Raw genomic sequence first — 8,346 nt, 5'->3', positions numbered from 1 at the left:
GCTTTTGAGGCTCTAGGAAAAGATGGTCAGGGAAGGGTTGTTATTTAGGGGATTTATCTTTAAACACCTTTTTTCCACACTTTTTAACAAAGATTGGTAATGCTTGGCCAATTTTCCACTTGCCAGTGAGTCACAGGAAAATACTACAGAAAAACAAGGACCAAAGGATCCCAAACACCTCTGCACCTATTTCTCCTGCAGGAATCTTGCATTCAAAGGGGGGATATAGTATATATCCTACATCACAGTAGCTAACACCTGCAGAGCACTGACCCGGACCAGGAACTATAATGAAGCCCTTCACATGATTAAGTCACTTCATCCTTACAATTACTCCAGTTTACTATTATTATTCTCAATTTACAGATGAGAAAACTGAGGCCCAGAGTGCTAAGAGACCTGCAATCAGTGACCCAGGAGTCTGTGTACTTAATCATGATGCTATCCTGCTTCCAGAATGGAAAAACCTGACAAGGAGTGCTTTTACTTTGAATCCTTTAGTTGTCTTTCTTTTCCAAATTCTCTTTGAGACAGGTAGAACAAGAGCTGCCCAATCCATGAAAACACCGGACCTCCATGACTTAACTGAGTCACAAAATTAATCAGTGATGGAACACAGAATGGAACCTAATCCAACACGTAGCACAGATCCTTACAGTTCAGCCAAGCAGACAGAAAACTCAGACTGAAGACAGACGTCTGCTCCTGATCAGAAGGCAAGCAGACCCACATGCTGGACAAGGGTGAGAGGTGATTGCTAAGCTCAGCCAACAGTAGCCCTAAGGCATGTCACATCCTCCCTCTATTTCATCCTGGGCAAGGGTTTGAACCTGTCTGGGCCTCCTTCTAGGAGCAATGACAGGAGTCAATACATTTCAAAAACAAAACAATAATAGACATTTGCACTACCCTTAATCATTTCCAAAACATTCCAAATGCATCATCTCATTTAGTTCTTCTAACAGCCCTGTGAAGAAAGTTTTATGGTATTCATTTTAGAGATATAGAAACTGAGGCTCGCAAGAGTTGTGATTGATCCAGACTCACATAGCTCGGTCTTCATGCTTGATCCCATGCTGTCTCCACTATGTCCTTTCAACTGTTTTCTGGTTCAAGATCCAGCGGTTGAAGGTCAAGTTCAAAGAGAAGGCTGGGGAAATCTAGACCTAGACCATCAAACCAGAAACTGCTCATCCCCAGTACTTCAAATATATTATTACCAAATGCAAGAGAATGTTGGTTTTCATTATTTAACCAAATAGGATCTGTTCCATGCACATTCCCACTGCTAATCAGACATGGTGAATCACAAAAAGACATTGTTTTCCATGTTTTTATCTGTTTGCCTGATTCCTGGCCCACTGGTTAAAACTCTGAGGGACCCTAAGATGCCAGTGGTCAACTTGTGCAATCCAAGTATTATGTGATCAAAACACTGAACTGCCCTAATACAGTGTTTTTATTTGTTTGATTTTTTTACTAAAACACCACCAGCCCCCAAAAGATAATGGCTTTTTCTTTTTTTTTTCGAGATGTCACCCAGGCTGGAGTGCAGTGGCGCGATCTTGGCTCACTGCAACCTCCATCTCCTGGATTCAAGCAATTCTCCTTCCTCAGCCTCCTAAGTAGCTGGGATTACAGGCACCTGCCACCACATCTGGCTAATTTTTGTATTTTTAATAGAGACGGGGTTTCACCATGTTGGCCAGGCTGGTCTCGAACTCCTGACCTCAAGTGATCTGCCTTCCTCAGCCTCCCAAAGTGCTAGGATTACAGGCGTGAGCCACCGTGCCAATATATTTTATGTTAGTAAGTCATTTATTTCTCCCAACAATCCTATGAGATAGTCACTATTGTTATCCCCATCTTACAGGTAAAAAAACCTAAGACACAGAAAGGCTCAGGGACCTGCTTATCAGTGTCAGAGCCATGATTCAGGTACGGGCATCTGATTCAGGACTCTACTCCTAACTGTGGACTCCAGAGAGCTCAGTAAGAACTTCTCAAGCAGCAGTTCTCTAGGATTTGACTGGAGGGTTTGAGGATAGGAGTTTTGTTGTTTTCTAGGGTTAATTTTTTTTTTTTTTTTTTAACAAGGTCTCACTCTATTGCCCAGGCTTGAGTGCAGTGGCTCAATCTCGGCTCACTACAACTTCCACCTCCCTGGCCCAAGCAATCCTCCTACATCAGCCTCCCAAGTAGCTGAGACAGCTGGAACCACAGGCATGCACCACCACACCTGGCTAATTTGTGTATTTTTTGTAGAAACAGGGTCTTACCATGTTGCCTAGGCTGGTCTCAAACTCCTGACCTCAAGAGATCCTCCAGCCTCAGCCCCTCAAAGTGCTGGGATTACAGGCTTGAGCCAGTGCACCCAGCCTTGTGAGGTTAGTGTTTTAAGTTTCACTTTTTGTTTATCAATGAAGTTTATCACCATATCTTAACACTACAGTTTTATTCTTTTGACTCATAAAGAGACTCCTCTCTCTCATTAAAATACAAATCTTGGAAGGGCGAAGTCTAGAACCATTATCAGTAAATATCTTAGTTCTCAATTAACGAATTAGCAGAAAATGGAAATGAGCCTCTGTAGAGACTTTGCAATACCTGAGATGACAAAATGAAGGGAAAAGATAGGGAGATGGAAGGTTCCCAAAACCAAATGCCACCTTTCCTCTCTCCCCTAGCTCTTTATGGCACAGTGCACACCTGTATTAATGACTACTCTCCTTACCAAACAGAAATCTATGGAAGACATAAAGATGGATGGGTTAGTCCAGAGAAGCACAGCCTGGCTCTCAACTCCTCCAGGCCAGGCCAGCTGCTGTTCTCCTCACCTTTTGGCCCCTACAAGATTACCCCTACTTCTGATATAAAGACATGTCATCATGTCTCAAGCGGCAGCTCTCCCAATCTTAGTCAGGCTCAATCTTGCAACCTTTCCCTTAGCCAGACCCAGCCTCCCAGAGACTCCGAGAGAGGACCCCCACTTCTCCCTCAGCAGCCACTGCCATTTACCCAATACTTATTTCCTACTTCTTGGCAGTTTATTGTATCAGGCTATCTTACTTCCATCTGTCTGAGTCAGTCAAGTACTATTTTGAACAAGGCAAAGTAGTAATTCATATATCAGTAGGTAGGTAAACACGGAAATCACACCAACAACAAAGCCAGAAGCAATAATGATAACAGTAACCACAACAGTGACCATGTGTGGAGTGCTCCTGTATGCCCTGTGCTTTACATATCTGATTTCATGTCACTCTCTCAACACACCTTCGAGGTAAGTATGTTTTACAGATGGGGAACTGAGGCTCGGGGATTTAAGTAACATACCCACATCAACCAGAAAGTAGTAAGGCCCAGCTCCATCTGTAGGGCTGTCTTTCTGCAAAGTTCAGGCTTTTAATCCACTAGACTCTAGCCTAGACTCTTTAATCCACTCTACAACCAGGCAGGCTTTGGTTAAAGGAATTGATGTATTTCTTTGTTTTTCCCAGAATACTTGCTAAATTGATGCACTGCTATTGTTAAGAGTTCAGCCAACTACAAAGTTTGAAAGGAGAATCCTCACAAGGCTTCCCTCACTTCAAACACTAGCTGCAAGTTTGGGGGTATCCAGGCCATCCTCATGACACACCAGCTGGCTACTAATTTGGGGGATTCACACAAATACCCTCAGGTTTGATAATTCACTAGAATGATTCAGAGAACTCTGGAAGGCTCCATGCTTGTGATTTTCCTATTTTATATAGGAAAAGGATACACATTTAAATCTGCAAAGAGAAGAGACACGTAGGGCGGAATCCAGGAGGGGTCTAAAGGCAAAGCTTCTGAGTTTCCTCTCCCCATGGAGTCATGGATGGTGTTGCCTCCTCCTGGCCACAATGCGAGACAATGCACACAGAGTATTGTCAACAAAGGATGCTCACCCAAGCCTTTAGTGCCCAGAGTTTTCCTTGGGGCTTAGTCACATAACGTCCACATGGTTGACTTTAAGTCTCCAGCCCTCAGTGGAGGCTCAGGCCGATATCTTATGCCTCTAGTTCCCATGGAGATTAGAACCGATATGGCGTGTTCCAAAGCCCCCATTATGAAACACACTATTGGACTGTCCAGTTGCCAAAGCCCCCAGACAAACAAAGACATCAGGCTGGACACTTCAGGAGCCTAGAGATTGCCTCCCAGGAGCCAAGGGCAAAGGCCAGACCCCTCTTTTGGTCAATTCTTCAGTACACAACTGTATATATAACACCAAAGTGCCACGACACTGATAAAAATAGAAAAAGATAGACAGAGGAGCAAGAGAAGTAGAGAGAGAAGAAGAGATAATATCCACAATTTGAATTTTAGAGTGGAAATAAACTTCAAAAGAGCACGTGCCCTAGTACCTGGGCTCAAGCACATAACATATGAGACTGTACTGAGAGGATCTAGAAAGGTTGTCCAAGATCCCATAGAGGTAGACTGGAAAAGAGCCTGTGATCCTGATTTCCGTTTGTTTTTTTGTTTTCTTTTGTTTTGTTTTTTGAGATGGAGTCTCACTCTGTCGCCCAGGCTGGAGTGCAGTGGTGCAATCTCAGCTCACTGCAACCTCCACCTCCCAGGTTCAAGCAATTCTCCTACCTCAGCACCCCTAGTAGCTGCGATTACAGGTGCACGCTGCCATGCCCGACTATTTTTTGGATTTTTAGTAGAGAGGGGGTTTCCATGTTTGCCAAGCTGGTCTCGAACTCCTGACCTCAGATGATCCACCCGCTTCTGCCTCCCAAAGTGCTAGGATTACAAACCTGAGCCACCACACCCAACCTGATCCTTGATTTCTACTAAAAACATCCATTCCCCTCTATCATGATGCCACATATTCTCCCCTCCAAATCTCACTTGCCTATCCGAAATGTCGCATCAGTAGCCTGGGGTTTGCTGACACACACATCTCTCAATACACAGCATGTTCAATAGGCCCTCCTTTCCCGTGCCCCCTTTGAAGATTCCAGGCAGGATCTTATAGTGAGTGGTCTACTATCATCCAGTTTCTCAACTACTGAAGCCTGCAGGCTCACATCAAGAGCCCTCGGGATCCAATCCACTCCAGAGCATCTGGGGAAAAACCACCTGCTCCTGGATTCTAGGTGTGGTTCCAGAAGGGACCAGCATCTCTGCTAAGACACATACCATCCCTGCCAGGAGCATCTGTGCAGGGCCAGGACAACACCATGACAAGAGGAAGACCCAAGTCCTTACTCTGCCCCAACAAGCTCTTCCAGGTCTCTGGGTTTCCCTTTTATTCTTTGTGAAATGAAAGGCTTAGCTTAGAATCTTGATGCTCCAAGTTGAGTCCAGTGACCAGCACAGGGCATTACCAGGGTGCTTTCTGGAAACGCAGACTTTCCAGCCCCACCTCAAGACCACCACATTTAGATCTGCATTTTAACAAGAACTCCAAGTGATTCCTGTGAGCATGAAAGTTTAAGAGACACCAACTTAGAGCATCATCTCTAGGTCCTTCCCAAGACCTACATGCTGTGATTCTTGAAAGGCTCAATTTCCAAACCTCTGGATTGAGACGTCTCTTAGAACTGGGGGAAGCCAAGCTTCTAATCAGGAGTGGTCAGAAAGTGGAGTCACAGAAGGCGTCTGTGAAACCCAAAGCCCTTGGACAGGCAACGCTGGGACCGGGAAGTGGGCGGAGGAGAGCGGTTCATTTTTTCCATAGGCATGCTGTGTGTGCCAGCTGAGGTCTTTAATGTAAACCCTCCTGTGCTCCGACCTAAACAATGAGCGTAATTATGGGCTGTCTTACCCCCTTCAGACACAGGGCTCGGGGTCGGCCCTCCACAGGGTCCTGCAGGAGGTCTTGTTTCTGAGTCAGGGGGGCCTCTGGTTAACCAGAGCAGACCCGACTCTGCGGGGCAAAGTTGACATACCAGCATAATTACACGTAGGTTGACCATATTTACTGCAACTCTGTTGTTCTAGAATTTCAAACAAAGGCTGAACCCTAGGAAAACACACCACTAAGAAGAAGCAGATTGTCCTGAGTGATTTATTGAAGAAAAAAATTGAGGGAAAGAAAGAGAAGAGAATTATCAGAGGCTCACACATACTTCCCTTTCCTCCTGTCTGGCCTAAGGAGAACAACCAGTGACCACCGTGTTCCCTCCCTCCCCAACGGAAAGGCCTCAAAACACTGACATTTTGCTTTTTCAGAGACACGTCTTCATGCGGCCACATCAGATCCCAAAAATCCATTTAGACTCATTGGAAGAAAGCGGGTGGCGGCAGGGTCAGGGGGAGAGAGCGCTCCTCTTCCCTTCTGACTCAATTCACTCACTCCCCACTGCCCCCTCCATGACATGCACCTACATTTCATACAGATATTTTCCAAATGAACAGAAACCTAACCAAGGCTGGAATCTGGCTTTAGAGAAGCCAGAAGAACAGGTCAGGTATGTTACTATTTTCTTACTTTGGGAGGTGACTGGTAGGAAGGCTCTGAATAAGAGCCAGAACTCTTTGGCCTCAGGTTTGTCCCATGTAAATCATCACTGTGATGGAAAGCAGTGGCATTTCCAATGCGCAGCTGAGAACTTGCATTGACCCAGCAATTACAGGAAAGGGGCAGTTAGAAATCAGCAGAGTTAGGAAACAGCACCTCACCCAAGAATTAAAACTTGTGTACATGTGATTTAGGTATTCCCAATAGTTCAGGGCTAGAGGGATCTCAGAGTATTTGCTTGTAGTTGCCAACCCTGTCCCCACCCCAAAACACACACACACACACGCACACACACACACACACACACACTCTCTCTTACAATTATAGCTCCCTAGCCGAGGAAGACTTATCAATGCCTACCATATGCCTAACAAAGAGAAATAGGAGATAGGCTTCCCGTCCTTAGAGAGTTTATGACATCTCCGAAGAGACAAGATCAAGTGCGAAAGACGGATTGGAACACTACAAGAAGGAACCTAGCAAAGCTCTAAACTGCTTCTTGGGCAGAACCGAGTACCTGATAGACCACTGGGTACTGGGGTCACCTGGTAGGAAGCAGAGAGAGAAACATTTACCATGGAGTTACATGGTAGTTACCAGAAATTTGTTTTGTTTTCTTTTTTAAGTTGTTGTTAAAAATATTTTTCTTAGATATACTTACCGGCAAGGGAGATACCATGACCACAAAGGTGGTTTTCCGAGGATGAGGCTTATCCATTGCACACTGCATGTGCTGACCCCCTGCAATTTCCCCAAATGTGAGAAACTTGACTGCATAATTTGTGGTAGTGGGGAACTGCATTCATGCTTAAAAAATAATAATAATAAAAATTTGTTTTAGAAAGTGCCCAAACCTTCATCCTTTCCTATCAAGAAGGAGAGGACTTCCCTGCCAGAGTTCCAAGGCAGGGTCATGAGATTCCTAATTCAAAGTCTCCTCAGGGTGGTCATCTGCTCTGCTCATTGCCTAGTACTCAGAGGGATACATACTCCAGGGCCAGGTGGTGCCACGCAGATGACAAAATAACAAGTGATTGGGCTAATTAGCATATTTACAATCATAAAACTGTGAAAGAACCTTTTGCAAAACTACAGATGTTTTCAGTGTTCAGAAAGTCTGAAAAAGAACACAGAATTGGGATAGGATTTGGGTCCTACCAGATGTTCACAGAGGGAAAGTCCTGCTGAATGGAAAATTCCAAATGTGGCCAGTTAGAAACTCTGTGGGCTGAAAGCCCCTCTACAATCCTGGATAGTTCCTAGTGACATCACTTGAGGTCTCCAAGCCTGAGCAAAGGACAGGATCTGAGCCTAGATGCCCTAAGATGGGTTGGGGTACCCTGGAAAGAACAAGGAGTAGAACTGTTCAGAAGTTCACCAGAGACTTATGTCAGCACCTTGACTCAGGCCAGGTGTATGATATCCCAGACAAAGAAGGGAGGCATAGAATAGAAGAAAAGCAATAGAAAATGTCCTAGACATTTACCAAACTGTCTACAAGAACAGCAGCCTCCTCTTTTGTGGGCATCTTGCCCCCTAACTCTGATTTTGCAGTTCTAGCACAAAAAATCATAGTTACCCATCCTTCTGCCAGAGAAAAGGGTTCACAAACTGAACTGGACAGTTTCCCCCTCCCTCTGATTGGCCCAAGGATTGGCATGAGACTGAACAGGGAAACTAGGATTTTCCCCAACAGGAAAAAAAAAACAAAAATATTTTATGCTCTGATCACATGAACCAATAAACAACCAGCCCTCCTTTCTTCTTAAGCTGGTCCCAGTGATAATTCTACCACGTACAACCAGTAGATTTGTGACTAATAAAGGAAATATGTGGAATTCTCACCA

General features: G+C 44.8%; 1 non-coding gene across 1 annotated transcript; it reads left to right on the top strand.

The window, feature by feature from the left end:
- The first annotated feature begins 7,152 nt into the window (after positions 1 to 7,152).
- Positions 7,153 to 7,311, top strand: LOC112132220 (U1 spliceosomal RNA). Its single transcript, XR_002914021.2, has one exon. It is a non-coding gene; the product is annotated as a U1 spliceosomal RNA (small nuclear RNA).
- Positions 7,312 to 8,346: the final 1,035 nt, after the last annotated feature.

This window comes from Pongo abelii, chromosome 12, assembly GCF_028885655.2.
Source record: "Pongo abelii isolate AG06213 chromosome 12, NHGRI_mPonAbe1-v2.0_pri, whole genome shotgun sequence".
Classification (NCBI taxonomy): domain Eukaryota; kingdom Metazoa; phylum Chordata; class Mammalia; order Primates; family Hominidae; genus Pongo; species Pongo abelii.
The sequence above is the reverse complement of the archived record's forward strand: the minus strand, read 5'-3'. Positions and strand labels throughout refer to the sequence as shown.